Below are 11,813 nucleotides of genomic sequence, written 5' to 3' on the forward strand. Positions count from 1 at the left end.
GTACAATTTTTCAAGCAAGGTATCTGCAAATTAATCTAATGAGAGTCATGACTAAGTAATGTCATGGAACCTCCAGCATCTTAATAAGAGCACTTAATGACTCATCAAGACTTTCTTTTCACTGTTTTACTTAGAATGTTTTAGGGGTATGCAACACTGTTGTTCCTTATCTCACATCCCGAAGTCTATAACAATAATTAAAAAAACATTATTCATCATTTCAGAAATTTTCAAAACCACACAAAATATGAAGCACTTCAAAAGACTTCGGGGCTTTTGCCAATCCCATCCTTACACACTTTTCATATAATCTTCAAGGACTGATCAATATTCTAGCATGGAATTCACCTCACTAAGGCACAAACGTTCAAAAATCTGATGTTTGAAGAAGCAGCCTGGGCTCCCTTCACAGAAACATTGCCAATTTCAAAAGAAATTGAGACATTTTACATTGATCTGACAGTAGGAAATAGACCCACCACTCTCTATTGGCTGAGGAGGAAGATTAGCCTAACACCAGCCTGGACTCAGGACTAGATGTTGAGGATGATTAACAAACCCTATTCATTTAATTTAGAATTATTCACAAGAACATAACTGTTTTCCTTTTTTCTTCTCTCCCACACTCAGGATAAGACATGTTAGCACCTTTCAGGCTTTAGAAGAAAATATATCTTTGACAGAAAAGATGCAAAGCCTTTGAGCTTCTGTGCCAGAGGAAGAGGGAATTTGAGCTGAAAAACCCTGCTGATGTCCCACGGTCTGGCAACAGCACAGCATTTGTTAGCTGATGTTAAGGAGTGGACTTCATCCCACATTAGAAAGGAGAAATAACTCTACACTGTGTGCTAAACTGACCTGAGGGAAAATTCCTATTAGCAGGATATAAAACCAAGAAGTCTACTTGAATTATAAAAACAGAGTAATGCAACTTGTTCCAGGGGCACTGTTTGCTCACACAGCTTACAGGACAATGAGGCCTTATTCCTCATTGTGGCATCATTGCTGTAATGAAAGTAAGAAATAAATGCAATAAAAACACCCCAAAAGGCAGAATAACGCCTGCCTTAAAACTCATAAGATTAATAAAGCAAGGATTGATTTCAAGAAAGGAAATTAACCTGCTGAAGCAAAATACAGTAAGCTCTGACACAGAAAATGCTCCCTAAGATCCCCACGGTAGTTTTGCTCGAATGGGGAATGTTGGGTTCAGGCTGTGTTGAATGCTGGCAGTCTGTGCTATATAGCTGGCAAGGTTTAAACACAAAACAACCATCTGTGGGAAGAAGGGATGGAGAGAAAGGACAGCACTCTGGTTCCCTGATAGCAGGCTTGGACCCCCCAGCAGAGAAAAAGCAGGAGACGACAGATGAAGGACAAACACACGGGAATAGCATGGGATCTGTGGCAGCATGTGAGAGGATTGCAGACTACATTCAGTTACACAGTGCTAAAAAGGATGCGTAATTGTCACTGTGCACAAAAGGTGCCATCCATCTCAAAGCCTTTCAGTACTGAGGATGCCCATTTGCTGAGTCCTGAGTGGTTTCTGGTGTTTTGGCAGCTGCCTCAGCTGGAACAGCAGCATCACTCTGAGGAAGCCACACCTCTACACGAGCAGAACTTCAGTGAAACTTCTACAGTTTCACTGCAGAACTGAGAGCCCACATTCTTTTTGAAAGCCCTTTCATTTTGATTGCTAGGTGCTGCATGCCATTTACCTCACTCTTCAGTAAGGTTTACTGGCTTAGGCTCTGCATTTTATTAACATTGCTAAGAGGCCTGCTGACTGGAGCAATATTGTGTCTGGACAGCTCAGCATCCACCTGGCTCCATGAACAGGAGTATTTCTAAATGCCTAAATCACATTAATTGTATTTTGGGTACGGACACGCTGGTTTGGATCTAGCTGTAAATAGATAGCTCAAGGTTACATGCTAAGCCAAAGCTGAGAATTGTCTTCCCCCTCTCCATGTCCAGCCCTAGGCTATACTCTGATCTGCTAGTAGGTTATGCATATTCATGTTTTCATAGCCTCAGGAACCAGGACCTTGTACAAGGCCTCAGACATAGACAAAAGTCTTCTCTAGGTGGAAAGCAACAAAAAGCGATAGAGCAGAAAGGCAGACCATATGCTAAAGAGGGGATGAAGCCAGGGGAGGCTCCCAGACATCTCTCAAGGACCTCCAGTGAGCTTGAAAGCTGTTTCTTCTGCAGACCTTCTTGCCTGCAGATATGCTGTTTGCCCTTTGAAGGATGAATTCTCCCTCCAGCACAGGGAGCCTGGTGGTATGCAAAGGTGTGACTTTCCTCTCTCCTTGCAGCCCCTTTGTTCCATCTGTAAACTACTGGGGCTATACTCCCTCTAGGCTCTAAATCTGCCACATTAGGACCCTGAAAGGGCCCTACTTCTACTCAAAGCATCTCCTCTGAGCATGTACAAAGACTCTGCCCTACATAGATGTAACCCCACAGTCTTAATGCAATTGGTAACCCATATATTTAATTGGATTTCCCTCCCTTCTCTTCTTCACAGACATTTATTCTTACCTTTGGAATTTTCATTCTGATGTTAGCGCATCAAGAACAACACTGTGGATCCATTGTCTGAGCCCCCAACACAAATTTCATTAATCAAAACACCAGATGTAGACTACAGGTCCAATCCTTACAATTTACAATGGAAATCTTAATGGAAGTGTCATTCACCTCTATTATTATTATAACAATACAATAAGAACCATATGTGCTTTAAAAATTAAACTCTGTATGTTCCTATCCATAGTAAAGCCTGCCTGTATATGGGCTTTAATATACAAATAGAAAATTATTATTCAAACCTTTATAAAATATGGTGAAACGGCTTCTTTTTTTCTTTCAGTACATTGCTTTGGCAAAAAATATCCAAACTTTCATAACTCATTTTTGATTCTGAAAATTTTCCAAGCGCACATGCACAGAAACAAACAGGCCACATGCACCTTTGATAGTCAAAACTGAGTTTTCCAGTTTAATTTCTTCACCAAAAAGGAACATAAAATCCTAAATGTCTTCTGCAGAGCCTGACCAGATCTTCACAAAACTTGTCAAGTGTTGGTACATAATACCTTTGCAGACAGGGTTGCCTAATTTGGACTGGGTTTGATAAATCTTTTAAAGTAGAACTGATTCTCTGCTGGATGAAGTTATGGATGTCATGATGATGTATGATGGAAACAATACCTTCAGTGAGTTTGTACCATTCTCATTAGAGAGTTGCCAAAACTTGCAGAGTTTTGCAATAACAGAGCCAACTCATAAACCAGAACCACCTTCACTGCGCTGATCTCTGGCAGCCCAAGTGTAAGGCAAGGATCTGACACAACAGATACTGAAGGAGGTTGCTTTAAAACAGAACCAATCTGCTTTTCATATTAGTCTTGCAGTTTTTCTAGCAGATTATTCACACAATTGTCCAGTATTGTCACACTGAGCATAATTCACTCATTCTGAGGACTATAAAGTGCAACTGGGGAAAATTGACTGACAGTGATACATGTAAGGAAACCAATGTATGTGATACAAATGTACTTGAGGGGTATCCGGTTGATTATCTTTGTTTGCTTCACTTTCCTTTTTTTTGATTGAACAGTCCAGACAGATGTTCTTTATACTCTTTTTTTTTATTTCTTCTAAGACCTAACCCAACCTATTCAAAATCTTATATATTGTATATTCTATAAACAGAGTCATCATCAACAACAGTTGTATACTGCAATTCCACACAGGCAAATCCAAGCAAAATAAAACAGCCACTCTCCTCCCCTGAAATAATTAGAGGAATCCTAGTCCCAGAGAGTCAGAAGAGAAGTGATTTTGGATCGGAAGATACTGTACCCAGGGAACAAAAAAAATGACCTGCACCAGTTTTGTTACAGAGAATTATTTATTATCTGAAGTAACAAAAATACATACAGAGTATATTAAGAAAGTCTTTTAATTGCTTTTATTTATTTTAGGGGTCAGAAGTAGGGAATTCTGTTTTCTCTTTGATTGCTGCAGTCTCCCTAGGCCCCAGGGATGTGCTCACAGGGAGAACCAAAGCTGTATTAAGTGCCTTGGACAACACATGCCATTTATATGCTCCAGATAGCAAAGACACAGCATCTTAATTTCTTCCCTCCAAACATCACGGAGATGGGGCTGGAGAAGGGTGCTGGATGTGGAAAGAGTTAATCCAGATTCCTGGAGGAAATAGTTAGCTGCGTTTCCAGCGCCAGAAGAGTGAAACAGTCTTTATTCTCTCCGTGACCCTGCACTGCCAGCTGCAAGCCTTTCACAGGCACAGGTTATTACATGGCACTTGAGGAATGCAATAGCTCCCCTCCATTATTCTGATGAGGTTTTTTGTATTTTCCTTTTTTTTTTTTTCTTTTTTTTTTTCCTGAGAGCACTGTGTCTTTCCCTGGGAATAAGTCACCAGGAGGGAGCTTTTTAATCTGTCAGTCAGGGACTCATATAAGCAAGTACCTGTATAACAGGGTTTGTGGGATCTGGGGAAGATTGAGTTCTTCAGTCAAGACTTGAAGGTGTGACCTCCTGATTTAGAAGACAGAGCGCTACTTCTGGAGTTTACCACTTCCACCATCCTCCCCATCTGTTTTTGTCAAGCTCAAGAATTGTGCTGCCAGTGGAAAAGGCTGCAGTTCTTAATGAAATCAGAAGTGTTGGGAATTAAATCTGTGCTTTCTGAAAGATCATCAGCACTCTGTTTTAACCCCTTTTCTTTCTTTTGTTTTCAGTTTCCTTTTTTTTTCTCTATTAAAACCTTTTAGACAATAGCTTTTCTTCTTTTTTTTTCAATTTTTGCATTATTTATTTAGAAGGATGATCACTAGTTATCCAAGATATTTTTTTATTGCTGTTCTTCATTATAATGCCAGACAAAAGTGTGAAACAGACAAGCAGACAAACATATAGCTCAAGCAAAAACTCAGTAAACCACAGGAGACAAGTATGGAGAAAAGATACAAATACTGATTCTGCTGGAGCAAATCTGGAAAACAAATGGAGGTGTAAGTACCAAATTTTCAGGTGATAAATAGTGGTTTGAATCCACAGCAAAGGATACATTACTCAATTTACTTCTAGGCTTGCTTCCAGCTGTGTGTTAAGATGACCCTGACTGGACACGAGGTTCCCAACAAATCCACTCCTTTACTTCCCTTCTCAATTGGGCAGGAGAGAGAAAATATAATGAAAGGCTCATGGGTCAAGATAAGGACAGGGCAGGATCTCTCACCAATTGCCATTATAGGCAAAACTGACTCAGCTTGCGGAAATTAGTTTATTTTCAAGAAAATCAGAGTAGGGTAATGGGAATAAAACCAATTCTTAAAACATCCCCCCCTTCTTCACCCTCTTCTCCCTTTCTTGACTCAAATTTACTCCTTCCTTTCTAAACCTCCTGCTTCCCATTGGCACAGGGGGATGGGGAAAGGGGCTGTGGTTAGATCATCACGCACTGTCTCTGCCACTCCTTTCTCCACCCGTGCGGGACTCCTCATCCTCTCCCCCTGCTCCAGCATGGGGTCCCTCCCATGGGAGACAGTCTTGCTTCAGTGTGGGTCCGCCCCACAGGGTCCGTCCTTCAGGAAAAGGATTTCATTGCAGTGTGGGTCCTTCACAGCTCCTGCTCCAGCACAGCTTCCCATGGGGTGCCAGCCTCCTTTGGGCACCCCCTGCTCCAGGCTGGGCTCCCCCAGGGCTGCAGGTGGATCTCTGCTCCCCCGTGCCCTCCCTGGGCTGCAGGGGCACAGCTGCCTCAGCCTGGGCTGCTCCAGGGGCTGCTGCAGGGGAATCTGAGCTCCAGAGCCTGGAGCAGCTCCTGCCCCTCCTGCACTGCCCTGCCTGCCTGCACGGATGCTCCTCTCACGCATCCTCAGTGCCCTGTCCAGCTGCAGCTGCTCTTGTGCAGGATTTTCCCTCTTTCTGTTATCTCAGAGGTGTCACCGCTGTCACTGTGTGGCCAGCAAGGGTCCATCCTGGCACTGGCTCTGCTGGGCAAGGGGGAAGCATCCAGCAGCTTCTCACAGAAACCACCCCTGTAATCCCCCCAACTTCTTTTAATGCAAAACAAATACAAGCTGAATAAGAGTGTGAAAACTGGAAGCTCCAGACTTTGGAACTGATAGTGTAAAGAGCCATAGCCTCAACATACATCACCTGCCACAGCAGTACGCTGGTCTACAGAACCTGAGGCATTTGGCATTATTCTTCATTGAGGTAGTTAAAAATTCTTTCTAAAGTGGCCTTTTGATCATCTTCTTTTGTTTTTTTTTTCTTTGTCTCTTTTCCTTTTTTTTTTCCTTTTTCTGTTTGCTCGTATTTTTGTTCCCTTTTTTAATCATTTGTTTGTTTGTTTTGGTTTGGGTTTTAATTAAGGGAATGCAGATAATACCATGGCTACACCCAGCACTGAGGAGTAGGAGCTGCTGTCCTGTGGACAGAGCACAGGACAGATGATTAAATTTGTCTTCCTGTCTTTCTTAATTCTGCTCTATGTGGCTTCAGGCAACAATCTTTCCTATCATTCAGTTCCTCCACCTCTGAAATAATAAATGATCATGAGCATATTTGTAATATTTATTGATATTAAGATTTATTGTGAATCCACTGTTTGGGTGTTGTTATTGTGTTCATTATTGTTAATAGTGTTATTATTATTATTATTATTATGCTTCTGCACTGGTGAGAACAGCTTAAAGCACATACCACTGTGCTGGGATCTACAACTTGCAATGGAAAAACTAGCCTGAAAGATAACCTTGCCACTAACAAGGTAAAAATTAGAGCACCAAGCAACTCAATAGGCTGCCTCACTGATAACAAAGCTTTCAAATACCCTGAGCCAGATTCTGTTCTCAGCGAGATGAGTGAAAATCTGAGGGGTCCTGCTGAGGTCCACAGGACTACAGGGAAATTATCGAAAATCAGAATTTAGCCCAGTGGTACTTAAAATAAACGTGCTCACTCTGAAGGGTCTGATATGCGTTGGTGCTCAGTGTGCTACACAGGGAAGGAAAAACAACAGACACACACACATGCTAATTAAAACTGCAGATGTGACTTGGTGGTTAGATTAAATAACACCTCTGGAAAGAGGGAGAGCTGCCAGCTATAAAAGCAGAAAGCTCCTCAATTAAATTTCTCAAAGGGCTGTTGCTGATCTAATTTCTCCTAATTCCTAGAAGCAGAACTGATAACCCTCTCTTTCTGGATGATGTCTGTCAGTTCAGTGCTGACCCATACCTACTCCCAAATGCACTTTGACTTTTTCTCCTTACAGTTTGCCCAGTAGCTCAGGTGGACACTTAAAAAGGTTTCTCAAACACTCCTATTTTCTCCTGCTTGGGTGAAAATAGAGCAGGCAGTGCACATGTGGGACTGAGGCTACCAGAACAGCTCATTTTCAGCCCTTTTTAAGTTGCTGAGTATGAAAGCCTGAGTTTCAGACAGGACAATAGCCATCAATGCAGAAAAACATGTCAAGTCTACGTGTGCTAAAGTCAGATCTTCACAGTGCTTCTAATCTCACAAGCAAAATCAGCCCTATTTCCACCAGACCTGGTTAGTTGGCTTGCAAGGTGTTTACAGTGCCACCAAAAACGCATGAAAAATTTTCTTTTGGGTTACGGCAGCGGCTGAGGGCTTGAAAAATTCACATCACTCGTAAGGAAGAAAAGAAACGGCACGCCAAAAAAACTCTGCAAATGGAAAACCGAAAATTATATGAAGCTAAGCCTCTCAGCCTGGCTTATCATTGCTGGAGACGACGTCTCCTGTGGCTGCTATTCCTGCAGCAGCTGCTGTGTGGCATTGCTCCCCTTCAGATGGAGAGGAAGCCGCGCTCAGCGCCGTGAGTCAACAGCGCTGGCTGCAGCGCTTTTCTTCCAGACAGCCCTGTTCCCTGTCCTCGTAACAAACTGTTCTAATTGTTATGTTGACTATTATGGCTAAAATTGCAATGCTCTGCTGTTCGGTTTGTTGGTTTTGTTTTTTGTTTTTTTTTTTTTTTCTTGTTGCTTTTTTGTCTATATTTTTATAAAGCTATGGGGATGTGAGAAAAAGCGCCTTTTGCAAATTATTTTTGAGGAAAAAAAAAAAGAGATGCCTTGGAAAATAATCTGCTGGCTATAAAATCTATTATGAAATACCTTTCAATTAAAAGGCTACATAATTTATATGCATAAGCTTTTCTTCTGTCAAGTTTATATTTTTGTTGTCTTGTCATAATGCCCTGAAGTAACTACTTTTGAATTTTAAACTTTAACATTTATCTTAGCAATCATGCTGTGAAGATAAATACCCCTTGAGGAAGATACACAATTGGATCTTGTATGCTAGTAAGTTAGGCTTTGTACCAGTTATTACTGCACTAGGAAGCACGGGGGTTCAATAACAACCATTAGCATTTAGAGATACTCTGTTTATGTTCAGTGTATTGTACATGCACCAGTTAATTAAAGCCATGCAATGGTTGTGATCCTGAAACTCAGCTCTGGGATCCTTGGAAAACATTTGGGTGGCATAAAAGGGTCGTAAATGAGTTTAAAATGTTCATTAAAATTTCCCCTGGTGCTAAACTTTCTGTAGGGGTCTTTTTCTTAGTTCTCTTCTATCACAGGGGATATGGAAGGAGCACAGCTGAGAACTCCTATGGTAAAGCAATACTTTAGAGCAACAGCTCCTGAAATGGAGTGTAAACTTCATCTTCTCACCAGTTTAAACAGCTCCTAAACCTCTTTGCATGTGCAGTGTGAGCCAAAAGGGTTCACTGGAAAATCACTTTTTTTTTTTTTTTTTTTTAAATGTGAAGAGGATGCTTTTTAGCTGTCTCAGTACTTTGATCTGATTTACTCAGTGGCCACGTAGAGATGCTTGGGGCCAGCACAACGAGGGAACAGACTGAGAAGAAAATGTCTTGGGACAACAGGAAGGAGAGGACAGTCACACAAGTGAGTATACCTTAGTTTCAGGGTGGTAATTATGTCAGGTGTTTAACTCAAGTAAGAACCTGGTCACCTTTAAGCAATTCTGAGGCTGCACTGTTATGGAAGCAGACAGCTATCCTCTGTGACACACTACCAGCACTCAGATGGCCCTGTGCTCAGCCAGACTTTACTGAAAAATCCAGGGGGAAAAAAAAGGATTAGAAAATGTGCTAGGAGTGACACGGGGAGGAGGTATTAATGGAGAGTTGAGAACAGAGTAAAATATGTGTTTCTGCTCTCCTGATATGTGTAAAGATAGAATAGCTGAAACTGATGGTCAAACTCCTTCTGTACACTTGCTCTAGACTGGCCTTTGAAGGGCTTTTTCCCTTTGCTGACCACTGAAGGAATAAATGACCATTAGACCACCAAAATAAACATTTAATTAGCTTTTAAATAAAAGCTAGAAACAATAAGGGGCTCTGAGGCAGTGCACAGGATCCTAGAAATAACCCTGATTTCTCAGCCATGACTTCTATCATTCTCTGAGAAAGAGCCTCTGCTGAGAGTGGTCCTGAGGGTTCTTTGACTCACAAGGGAGCAATCTGTGCCCCTTGTGTGGACAGAGAGCCTGTGACCAAGGAGAATGTGGTCACCCAAAGGCAAGCAGGCGGTCCCAGTCCCTCCCTGCTGGCTGCTCTCCTGCCCACTCCCTGCAGCCTGCAAGAGCCACTGCGGTGGTTATTTATCTCTGCATCGAGGACTTGCTTTCAGGCACAGTCTTATTGATTTTGGTGCTGGCTATACTGCTTGTTTTGTAACCTGAACAACTCATACTCTTCCCGGCCAAGTTGCATGAAAGCCAAGCAGGTATCAGGACCCCATAACATTTCAGAGAGTGTTACAACCTTTGTCCTGTGCTGTTATTGCCTTTAGGCTTCATAAGAGGTGAGGATCCAGATTTATGATTCTTATGATTGCCAATATAAGTTCAAGAGCTTTTTTTTTTTTTTTTTTTAATCTTGGTTCCTGACTTACTACAGAAACAAAATGTTTGTGATCATGATAATTCAGCCTGACTCTAACTCCCTTTTCTCTGAAAACTTTTGGAGCTCTTAGCCACTTTCAACTGGCTAGGGAAGATGTGAATTTATATTTAATTTCTAAAACATTTTTAGGAAAACTGGGGATTGGCTCCCAGAACACCTATCCACTAAAGGATGTTCTGCCAGGAAGGATGATAGATCAGTTACCATCAGATGTTACAGCCCAGCAGTCACCAAACAAATAGCTCTGGACCCATTTCTAATTACACTGATCTTGCACTATCTTGTAGACTTTTAGGGGTAGAGGCTGGCAAGAATATTCTGGGACAGTATGGGGACTTGCAGTTAGTTGCTGCAAAACAGGTTTCTGTAGTTTTGTTTTTAACGGATGTTAGATTTATTTCCTCTCTTATCCCTGTTGACTGCTGTCCTGATTGTGACAATCTTGTTTTTATATAACGAATCTGGAGATACTGCCCCAGTCAGCTGTTCAATGCACAGGGAGCAACTGTCTGTCCTCAGCATTTGATACATTCTTCTCCTCTCTTCGTGAAAGCCTGAAAAAACAGAAAAAAAACCCGAAAAAACCAAACCCTTCAGACTTGCCAGAACTGTGGCTCATCTCCCTCCTGCCTCAGATAAGCTGGTGGGTAGGAGTATTATGTACTAGGACTGTGCTCTGCAACTGACCAACTGCTCAACTCAGATTATCCAGAGGAAATTTCCTGAAACCCCACAGGCAAAAATACCCTGCCGGTGTACTACATGCACACACACATATACCCAGGTAGAGAAGGCTTGACTTTCCTTTTCTAAAGGTGAATGCTGCCCTGATCAATTTAGATTGAGAGTTTAGACAGTCTCACTTCCAGGTGAGATCTTGCCACCTATTTTTATTTACAAGCAATAATAAGAATTCTTAAAGAAATTCCCTAAAATACAGTTATTTTAGAGCTTTTCTCTGCCAGTCCAGCTTTTCTTCTATGTCTCTCACTGTGACATCCCCCAAACAGCCTGGACTGACATTTGTGATCGCTGCTACCATCCCTTTAGCTTCACAGTACAGTCTTTAACAGTCCTGGGGCTAAATTTCAGGCCAGTGTGTGTTCTGTGGTCCCTCACCACCAGATAATCCCTCTGGGTATGTTGCACAGAGCAGATTCCCCCTCCTCCCAGGACAGTAGGGCACATACACGTTGTACTACCACCCCACTCTTCCCTATCAGGAGATTTGTCTGTTCCTGGATGCATTCATGCACTGGAGCAGAAAATAAGAACTTAAAAAAATAAATAGAAATATATAAAATTTTTAAAATAGACTAATCTGTAGGGTAAACCAAATTAATTCTACTCTAGTCAAAACAGTTATCCTGATATTGACTAGATGAGGGTTCATTTTATAATTTCTAGCAGTACAAGCAGCCATACTTCAGTTTTACCTGCAGATTTTACAGAACACCAGTATTTTAAGCAAGCAACAAAACAGCAAACCACAGTGTAGCCATTGCTTCCTTGTAGCTGGTTGCTTATTTTAGACAGGAAGAAATCTTTTCTTTTCAAAATATAATAGAAAAGATTACTAGCCACCAAATATATAGCAGCTGGAGGTGTCAGTTTGAATGCAGCACACATCAAAATACAAACATTTTTAACAGGTTCTAGTGCAGAACCAAGAAAAACCAAATTAGCAACACACTTGTGCTATCTATGCTCTTTGCTTTTGTGTATTTTTTATAACTTAAGTATATTAAAAGAAAATAAAATCTGATGAATGCATAAAAAAGAAAATGATTCA

This window comes from Zonotrichia albicollis, chromosome Z, assembly GCF_047830755.1.
Source record: "Zonotrichia albicollis isolate bZonAlb1 chromosome Z, bZonAlb1.hap1, whole genome shotgun sequence".
Lineage (NCBI taxonomy): Eukaryota > Metazoa > Chordata > Aves > Passeriformes > Passerellidae > Zonotrichia > Zonotrichia albicollis.